This window comes from Acartia tonsa, chromosome 12 (genome assembly GCF_053477335.1).
Source record: "Acartia tonsa isolate MP-2025a chromosome 12, ASM5347733v1, whole genome shotgun sequence".
NCBI lineage: Eukaryota > Metazoa > Arthropoda > Copepoda > Calanoida > Acartiidae > Acartia > Acartia tonsa.
In genome coordinates this window covers 40,583,022-40,594,447 of record NC_137271.1, presented here as the reverse complement: position 1 = coordinate 40,594,447, position 11,426 = coordinate 40,583,022, and the positions used below count along the sequence as shown (strand labels likewise).

Genomic DNA, 11,426 nt, shown 5'->3' with positions numbered 1-11,426 from the left:
TCTAGCACTGTGTTGTTACTCTGTACCCAATATTACCTGAGATATCCAAAGGTATACACTGCTGGTACGAAAAATAAAAATAACCCCCCCTCCTTTAATTGGCAGGGTCTTGTGGTTTTACATTCCTTCCTTGAAGTCGACCAACTTCCTACATTTTTAATGTGAATATGACTCCAGTTTAAAAAGCCTCAGGTTTATTGGGTTGCTTAATAAGCTAAATTTTTAGCCAGTTGGTCTTTGGTCAGAATGCTTGGGGATAAGTAACTTCCCAGCAGATCACATTAAAATATGTTAGGCTATTTTTACTTGTGAATCTTAATTAAAGGAAGCCTGTAAGAAATACCACGCTTTAACTGCTGAAAAAATTTGAAGCCTTCAGCTTTAATAACAAAAAAGTTCTAGGCATTTTAAAATGACATTTTATGTACAATGAAAATGTTGAAAGATTTTCAATGCTAATGTTAAAAACTTTAAAATTAAACTACGTAGCATAGAAACAAAATTTTAATCTTATTTTTGTCATAAATTTAGGTTGCCAGTAAATAATTATATTTTTAAAATAAAAATGCCTATTTTTATAGTCAAAATCATTAAAAAAAAAATTAAGTTCAACTTACGTCGTACCGAGAGTACTGTAGTATTTCCAGCCAATCAAAAGCTGAATCAGCTTAATAACCAATCACAGCTGAGCTTATTTTAGTTTCATTTGTTTCCGCTATGATTTTACGCTTACAAACGCAAACTAAACCGATTTTTTTTAGAGATTTTGACTATAAAAGGTGGTGTTTTTATTGTAAAAAAGTAATCTGTTACCAGCAATCTAAGTTTCTAACAAAGATAAGGTTATAATTTAATTAAAGTGTTGTATTACTTGCAGGGTTCCTTTAAAGGCATCAATTAACGTACAACTAAGGTTTTGATATATTTTTTTTTGCTTTATATTCATTTATTATTTTATTCCTAATTTTAATATATGATTTAGTTTTATCATTTTATAAACGTCCTTTGTGTATCAGCTTGTCAAATTTAAAAATTCGTGTAAATGATTTTTTCACTATAGATTCAAACAAGTTGTTTTTTTTAAATGGAAACTTCACAAAAAAATCCTTAATCTATTTTCAACAATGATGTGTCTACTACATATTTAAAATATTAAGTATTCCAAACCCTAAACGTATCGTATTTCGAGAAAAATCAAAAGGGAATTTAGAGACATGATAATATTGAAATTGGGGAATATTAATTAACGTCGCCAAGAATTCTATTTCAAGAATATGATATTTATTCCCCTCTCCGTTCGTTCACAAATAGCTCCCTATTTATATTTTTCTAAATATTCAAATTTCTTAATATTTATTTACGAAGTGCTTCGTAAATAAATACTAGATTTTGAAAAATAATAAATTTTTACGTTGTATATTTCTATTTCTGAAATAAATCACGCAATCTTAAATGAAGTATGTTCGTTAAACAATTCCGAAATAAAATTTACTAAATATATTAGACTTTTAGGTTCTTTCTATGAAATTAATGTGATGACATAATTTCCTTACTCCAAAAAGTCTACCTGTTAAGAATACGACATTTTAGACGTCTTACTTTTTTCATTGCTTTTTTTACAGGGTAAAATAAAAATTCTTCCTAATATTAAAAAAGTATAATTTTGCATTACGTAAAAAAAGTATATAACGATAATGAAATATATTAAAGTTAACTTATAATAGTTTGTAATTGTATTTGTAACAATATATTTATAGATTCCCTGTTATTTGATATCATCCGTTTCCGGTGTATGCTGTTCAATTTATATCAGGGATAAATATATACACAAAAATTCCTCCAACAAATTTTTATTATTTACCATGGTCAAAACATATTAAAAAATCTTATTTTAAAAAATGTAAATATAACGAAATAAATTATATTGAAGTTTCTAATTACCCATGTACATTTCTACCTCGTGTCTCCATGAGGTGCACACACACATAGTTTTTCAGTCCTTATTTGAATTTCAGAGTGTATTGACACGTCATACTACGCGTTAGTTAGATACAAAGAAAAGTGAAAAATAATAAAAAATTTAATATACAATGTGAAAACTTCAAATGGAATTATATTAATACAATAAAATGACAAGTGATAAATATTATTTGCAATTGAAAAAATAGTTATAAAAAAAAAGAAGAAAGAAACAAAGTCAACACAAGATCTAATTCTGTACTGTCGTCCGAAAAGGATTATTGTAGTCTATTGTTTTGCGTGAATGTCATAAGAATACATGCACGTCAAAATAATAGGCTATGTTTTCTATTTCGGAAGGCGGTAACACTTAATCATTTAGAGTATATTAAGGTAAGGATTTTGTAATAATTTGTAAATATAAAGTGAAAAGTCTGTTCGTTATAACTTAATTATTCTTATTTTGCCTTTTGGTAATTTCAATTTTAAACGCACAGATTTTATACTGTGAATAATTCGGCAAGCTCCATACTTTGTTTTTAATTATGTTTTTTTTTTATTTTTTTATATCGTTCCAAAATTACAAAGTATCGGGTGTGTTTTATCGATAAGTCTTAGTCTTACCTAAAAATATTGAATCCCTGTGTTCGAAAAGAATTTCTGTGCATTTTTTTATGTCGTTCAGAACGGCTCGGCTCCACATTAGTTAAAAGTGAGTTTTTACAGTAATAATATTATGATTTAACGGTCTATTTCCTTAAATTAAACTTAAAAACCATATGTTACCAAATATACACACATCCGCAGCCGTATTTCTAGATTCGGCTCCGCGTTTTTTTGCGTTGAAACTCGTTTTTAAATGTACGCTCATATTAAACCTGATTATCAAGCTGTTTTTAAACAAATTTACTTACAATTTTGCTTTGACTCTTATATATTCGCATTCTGATAATTCAGTTCTGACATTAATGTCCGTATTTTTTTTACATTTTAACAACAAATTTTTATGTGACCTAATTATTCGATTGGTCTGATTTTTGGTTTACTGATGTTTGAATGTACAATAATATAAGCGAAGCGGCAAGTACGCATTTTTTCCATCACCCTTTAATTGAAATTCAAATTTATTTTTGGATATTTAGTATTTACTTTCATTTGATGTCCAACTTATTTACTCTAGAACCTCGAGCAAGAGACCATCCACGCATAAAGACACAAGACAAGTATGATTTGAGTAATGTTTTTGGCTTCGCTACTTATTGATTATTCATCCTTGTTAAATTAAATCACAATACTGCAAAAAAAATAAATATATCAATAAACAGTTTTTTGGGTTTTATTACAACATTTATTTTATAATGGTAATGATACAGATATTTAAAAAACACAAAATTATTTCATTAAATTATTTGTTTTACTTTTACTTCTACTTTATTTCTTTCCAACATAATTAATATGATAAAGATATTTACAAAAATTATTTCATTCACTTTTCCAGTTCCTTGGTTGCTGTCTTCTTGGTAACTGTTACTTGTCTATCCCAAAATGCTTGGGTCTTCTTGGGGACTAGCTTGTTCATCTTCAAGAACATGATGGCGTGGATGGTGTCTCTGTCTAGGTTATAGCGCCTCGATGAGTAAACTAATTTGAGGTGTGAGAAAATTCTCTCACACCTCGCATTAGAAACTGGTAGGTTGTTGAAGTTGGTCATCAAACTGACAAGTCCAGGGGGATAACATATCTGCTCTGCAACATGTTCATACCTGGTAGTAAGCATCCTGTGGCTTGCGGTCATTGCTCCTTGTTTGTACAGTTTCTGGCGTTCTTCAACATCGAAATCCTTGGACTTAGATTTTTTGACTTTCGCAATTTCCTCCTTTATCTTATCGACTTCACGTTGGTAACCGTATGTCAAGGCATGCAACTTGGATTCATCTATATTATTCCAATCCTTCAGCCCAGCATTCAGGTGTTTCTTCATGACGTCCAGGGGATCCTTCTGTTTGTCACGTTGTTCTTTCTTTTTCTTCTTGGCTGCTGCTTGAGCCTGAATTTGTTTCAACTCTTGTTGTTTTGTCCAAAACATCTTTTGGAGGGGTGTCATCATGCCTGTAATACATAAATATAATTAATAAAAATGATAATTGAATTATTTAACTAATGTTATTATTATTATCTATTTTAATTAATATTGTATATCTTTACCTGTGGGAGGTGCAGTTGCTGGAGAATCGTACTCGTCAGCTTGGGAATCCTCATTGTCGGCATTAGCACTACGCAGGTCGGCCTCTTCATCTGCCTTTTCTTCAGGACTTAGGTTGGCTCTCAGTGAGATTCGGTGTAGCCGTTCACCCAACAACCTACAATTTTTGGGTGCTTGTTGTAAGATTGTTTTTGCTTCATCCTGTGTCACCGTAAAGCTTTGTGTGCCACTCGCAATCATTTCCAAATGACTGCGTGACAGGGGGTGTAGGTAGAGGCAGACTTGCCAGCCTGCATTATTACGTATAATCTTGTTCACCCTTTGATGAAGGAACTTGAATACACGTCCAGCGAATAAGTTGCCAGGCATACTTGTCTGTAGGGTAAAGAACACCGTATCCAGCATGGTGAACATCTGGACGATTGTGGCCTCATGGGCTTGGGCGGGAATTGTCAGCATGGTATCCACACACTCCAACACTTGCAGGACTTCTCTGAGGGCAAGAACCTGGTCAGGTGTTGGCCACAGATTGTCAAACTTCTTGTTGACTAAAATAAAAATTAAAAATTAATTCTATTGATATATACAGTTTTAAATTTTAATTAAGGGAACGAGAGAAGAAATAATTTATTTAGTTTAAATTTTAATAAACTTCTATTTGTTACCTTTCTCTTTTGTTTAATTAAGGGACAGAGAGAAATTTAAGTTGGTAATTTTGTTAGTTTTAAATTGTTGTTTAAATTATAATTAACTTTTTTGGGTTTACCTTTCTGATCCTGCACGGATTTTTTCACCTTCTGAAGTAGTTGTTTGTTGTCAAACATCTCCAAGAACCGCTTGATCATGTTCATCCTCATCTTCATCCTCATGGTTCATGTAACTTGTATACTCTGTGGGGGTTTTCCCGTGCTCTTCATTGAGTATCTTGACGGACTAAAGAATGAAAAATAAATTAATGATTTACTTTCTAATGGTATTGTTTTAGAATATTAATTCTCGTATTCATTCAAATATTCATCTAAAAAAACTGGTTTTATCTTACAATTGTACATTTTACATCCGCGGAAAGCCATTTAAAATACGATGCGAGAAAAAACTATTAAATAGTTATGATTTTATAATTATAATTTATAATTTTTCATTACCTTTACACAGTTGGCAGCCGAGTCGGATGTGGAGCTGAGAATTTGATAATGCTCAAGCCCAAACCTTTCCAACAGTTGTTCGAAATATTCGTAGATGCTGCGGCCGGAAGCATCGGGTTTAGGCATCTAAACATAAGTAATTAATCAAATTATCATTTAGGTATTTGTGGTCATTCTAAATTTCTAAGAATTAATTTTAAACTTATACCTGTTCACAGGCGAGCAACAACTCTTTTGGACCTTCTGCATCGGTATAGTTTGCAGTTACTGAAAAATTAGTAATTCTTTTATATTATTCATAATAGTTTACTTTACTTTATTTAATTCAGGTTATGTAGCTGCTGCAGTTGTAATTGCATTAATAAATAATAATAGTTTATTTATTTTATTTAGGTTACCTGCAATGAAGTCGGTGTGGTGAACATTGCCGAAGTCGAAGGAAAGGTGCAAACCTGCGGAAACAAAGATAATATTGATTATAATTATTTGTTATTTAAAATAATTAAATATTAACATTTTTTCCGCAGGTGTGCACCTTTCCTTCGATTTCGGCAATGTACACACCCGCGGAAGTAAAGATAATTTAAATTAAGTATTTGTTATTTCTTTCAGATTTTGAAATTATTTAGTAATGTTTTAGTTTATAAATTATAATACTTAATAGTTAATAGTTATTAATACCTTTATTTTCTAAAATCTTCTTGAAGGATTCCATGTAATACTTGTGCTGCCCCTGCAGCCAGTTATGAAGCTGTTTGCTGGTGGGAACAGCCTGCTTGTTGCCTTTCTCAAGTAAACCGACCTGCTTGGCGATGAGATGGTCAAAAGCATTGCCATCCTTATCCTTAAAGCGAATTTTTTAAAGTTAGTATGTTTTTCAACCTATTTTTAAAAAATACACTATTCTAACTGACATGAAGATATATTTCGATTTTAGCAATCATTTTCAATTCATTTTGTTTAAAAAAATATAGGTATGAGACATTAGATAACAGCAAATATGATCAAAAATATTAAACATACATTTACCTTAAAGCAAAGGAAACTTTCATTATTAACCAGTTTTCCTGTGATGTGGCGCAGCACTTCTAATGCGGTGGTGTATATTTTGACTTCATGGATAACTTCAGCATCTGCCTGGGCCTGTTGAAACTTCCTCTGAAAGCTGGCCAGGTTCACTCCCTTCCTATACTCTCGGTAAACATCTCTGTGGTCATTGATCCAGTGATGGGTAAACCTCCTAAACAGGTAAGCAATTAATATTATATTTTTTTAGCAAAGCTACTCTATAATTCACCTTGTCCGTCAGTATATATTTTTAATCAATGTTTATGAATACTTAATACATCATGTTATTTTATGTCAACTTAATATTATTACCTAAGAAGGTTAGTTTCTTGATTTATAAAATCTTTCCTTGCATATGGATCTGTGGGGCATTCTTTCTGGTGGTATGTGTCATCCCAGGTATTGAAGTGACAGTATTTGCACCCCCGCCCCCACGGGGTCATATGACTACCCTTTCCAGGGTAGTTGGGGATCATGTAAGCATGATCTTCAAGCACTTTAACCAAGTAGACATAAACCTGAAGTAATTTTAATTTTATTAAACATTTTATTTAATAATCTCACACCCGTAACTCTTTTTTTAGTTGTGTTCCTTTGTTGACTTTTAGTTTTGGTTTCAAAAAGTGTCACTTTTGCCCCCCCCCCCCCCTCTATATTTTATTAGTATTTTTAGTATTTATGTTTGTACCTTATCACCATTACTATATGTTATCCTCTTCCCATCAAGGCGGTCATAGAGCGAGTGTGTGTCACCTTGTACTGTATCCACGCAGTCTAGGTAATCAATAGAACAGTTAATTTAATATATAGGTAAAGTAAAACAAACTAGTATTCTAGAAATTTATGTATTTACGGTTGAGATTGTATGGTTATTAATTATAAATATAATATAATGTATTTTATTTAAGTACAGACAAACAGACATCCTGTCAATTAAATTTTTAATGTTACTACCTATGTTATTGATATTAATTATACTAATTTAAGCTTACCTTTGATGAACATATGTTCCAAACTGTCACTGTTTATCTTGGGTTTATTCTTGGATCCTATTTTACGGCCACCTCTCCCTTTTTGCTTTTCTCCAGCTGGGGATGACTGTGCTGAAGAAGGTGTGTCTCCAGCTGGTGTTGTAGGTGTGGCTGCGGCTGTAGGTGTGGCTGTTGTACTTGTAGGTGATGGAGACGGCGGCGTTACGTTGAGTGGGCGGATTGGTGATGTATCTGGTGTTGTTTGTGAAGCTGGTTCTGGGCTTGCTGGTTTTGACCTTAAAATAATTAATTAATTAATTAATATTATTTTTCCCTTACCCTCTGGACAAAATAAAAAAATTATTTGGCTACTTGTTTTTTTTACCTCGATTGGGGAGAAGGTTTGGGGGTTGAAGTTGTTTTTTCAGGTTCTGGGCTTGCAGGTTTTGACCTTAAAAAAATAGCCTATTATTTTTAACTATTAATTAATATTATTTTTCCCTTACCCTCTGGACAAAATAAAAAAATTATTTGGCTACTTGTTTTTTTTACCTCGATTGGGGAGAAGGTTTGGGGGGTGAAGTTGTTTTTTCAGGTTCTGGGCTTGCAGGTTTTGACCTTAAAAAAATAGCCTATTATTTTAATTATTAATTAATATTATTTTTCCCTTACCCTCTGGACAAAATATAAAAATTATTTGGCTACTTGTTTTTTTTACCTCGATTGGGGAGAAGGTTTGGGGGGTGAAGTTGTTTTTTCAGGTTCTGGGCTTGCAGGTTTTGACCTTAAAATAATTAATTAATTAATTAATATTATTTTTCCCTTACCCTCTGGACAAAATAAAAAAAATTATTTGGCTACTTGTTTTTTTTACCTCGATTGGGGAGAAGACTCTTTTCTTCTTTTCTTCACCATTGAAGTTGAACACAAATTTGTTATGCGCTTCCGTGGTGGATCAGCTGTTGCGCTTATTTTTGACGACACTGGAGTGCAACTGAAAATTAAATAAATAAATAAATAAAGCATTTCAGTGTTTGTGTTTTGTTACAATTTTCTCTGGTTCTTTTTAGAACCCACCAAATTTACCAAATTTGGGATTATATTCTAAAAAAAACTGGCCTCTCTTGGTGTGTAGAGCACCGAGAGTTGCTGAACATGGAAGGAATTCGCCCCGGAGGATGGATTACTCAATGCGACCCAACCTAACCTGACCAAAAGTAAGTAAGGAAATTTTTTTAACATTTACCTACCCTAAGATAAAAAGTTACTGTAAAAATACAAAGGAACCCACTACTTTTCATAATCCCATTTATTATAATTTTATTAGGGGTATGCATTTGAGCTTAATAGTAAATAAAAAGTAAAAATACGACGAAACCCACTAATTTTATAAGGGGTAGTTTCACGAATTTTAACTTTAAAAAAAAATCCAAAAAGGATAATTGATATAATTGATTTAGTGTATTGATTTAATTTATTAAGGTGGGCGTAGAGGCGCCGGTAACGGGAATGGTGGAGAGGATGGACGACCTGTTGTACCTGATGGTGGTGCTGGACCTGGTGATGACCCATTAGTTCGGGTTTTGCCACCCAGAGGTAAAATATTATTTTAAAAAAATGTTACACTTATTTGATATGGATTTTATAAAAATAAAATGTAAAAAATCGCAATGACAGAAGTTATTTCTTCATTTATATAAGATATCCTTATACTAAAGTAACAGTATGTCTGTTTGTCTGTACCGAACAGAAGGATATCACTAACCGCAGTGTATAATTTTGATTTAATTTATTAAGGTGGGCGTGGACGAGCCGGAAACGGACGCGGCCGACAACCCAATGTGTACCATGTACAATTGGGTAATGTCGGTCGCGACTTCAATCATGGCCTACCGGTAGCGGTACCACTGGATGTTCGCGCCCCCCCCCAACCACCACCCCCCCGCCAGCCAAACACTCCCCCCCGCGAAGGGACACCACCCCCACCCCCCAACAGACCGGAAACACCCCCAAGAGGCGGTCGCGGCGGCGGAAGAGGAGGTCAACAACGGCAACAACCCATCATCCATTTTCATATTGGTTCGCATAGCCAATTTAATAACAACAATATAACTTTACATGTTCATGAAGCATAAAAGTTATATTGTTATTATTAAATTGGCTATTGCGAGCCATGTGTATTTAAAAATTTTTAATTTAATTTTCGTAAATTTGCAGATTTTTTAAAGGGGTAGTTTCACGAAATGCATTTAAACTTAATTTAGTGAACCGCATATTTTATCCTGGTTAAATGGTTAAACTACATTTATATGGCATATATTTGAAAAAATTTCAATTTTCTACCACATAGTTTTTAAAATGTCAAGACTTGAAAATCGTCTTTTTAAATTGCATATATCACAAAAAAGACAATTTTCAGGTCTTGATATTTTAAAAACTACGTGGTAGAAAATTGAATTCATTTCAAATACATTCTATTTAAATGTAGTTTACCCCATTAACTAAGAAAAAATATGCATGCGGTTCACTAAATTAAGTTCAAATGCATTTCGTGAAACTACCCCTTTTCTTTAGTTTTAATTTTTTCATTTTCATTTAATTTTTTTTTCAATTTCATTTTTTCATTTTCATTTTGTATTTCATTCATTTCATATTCATTCTGTTTTGTAGTCCATTTGTAGTTTTGCGTGATATTGTAAAAATAAATTTGATAAGAAACTCGAAATAATACACTTTTTTATTCATTCTTAAAACCAGTTTTTTTAACCCTGACGTGCTGTTTAACGATGCAAGAAATAGCTATTGATAATTTTAAATTTATGTCTTCAAAGTTAAAATTTAAATACGTGGAACGCTTACCTAACCTACCTAAGTACACAAATAATCACGGCAGAAACATAAGTATTTTTCGTAAACATATATTAACGACCTAACTAAACTTTAACTATATCAAATAGAAATATTTTTGCTGATTTCGATTTAACAAACAATCTTAATTCTAATTAATAAGCTACCAACCAATAATCTTTTATTAAACGAAACGTCTCTCTTCCTTGGATACAAACGGCTGCGCCCCTAGCATTTAGAGGCTCTATATTCGAAGGGATATGAAAGGGCAGAAAAATAGCCTAAAACCATATCCAAACTTATTTATGAAAATGAATTAGCCTAAAACCATCTAAGGACCTATACGAAGCTGTACTGTAAAGGAGAACCATATAGGTTCAGTGGTTAGCGAGATCCTTAGCTACAGACAAACAGAGCTTACTTCTTTATATTATAGGATAGATTCATACAATTATTAACCAAGTCTCATCGCAAGTCTTTAATTTAATTTCATAAGATTAAAACCAGTTTTTTTAGCCCTGACGTGCCGTTTAACGATGCAAGAAATACTATAGCTATTGATAATTTTAAATTTATGTCTTCAAAGTTAAAATAAGTACACAAATAATCACGGCAGAAACATAAGTATTTCGTAAACATATATTTAACGACCTAACTAAACTAAAACTATATCAAATAGAAATATTTTTGCTGATTTCGATGTAACAAACAATCTTAATTCTAATTAATAAGCTACCAACCAATAATCTTTTATTAAACGAAACGTCTCTCTTCCTTGGATACAAACGGCTGCGCCCCTAGCATTTAGAGGCTCTATATTCGAAGGGATATGAAAGGGCAGAAAAATAGCCTAAAACCATATCCAAACTTATTTATGAAAATGAATTAGCCTAAAACCATCTAAGGACCTATACGAAGCTGTACTGTAAAGGAGAACCATATAGGTTCAGTAGTTAGCGAGATCCTTAGCTACAGACAAACAGAGCTTACTTCTTTATATTATAGGATAGATTCATACAATTATTAACCAAGTCTCATCGCAAGTCTTAGTAACAGACATTAAGAAATTCAAATTATAGAGCAGCATCGCAATTACAAATTAAATTAAATAAAAATAAGAAAATTATTTTTCATAGTTTTATTATTATAGCATATATTTGTATTGTATTTATTTGTCAAGTTATTTATGTGGAATCTAAATATTCACAGGAATACGATCTCATTCTCAACGCA

At 32.2% G+C, this 11,426-nt stretch overlaps 1 protein-coding gene across 9 annotated transcripts in view; it reads right to left on the bottom strand.

The window, feature by feature from the left end:
* Nucleotides 1-11,426, bottom strand: part of LOC145333978 (uncharacterized) — a 227,647-nt gene that overhangs the window by 208,327 nt on the left and 7,894 nt on the right. The window lies entirely within an intron of this gene.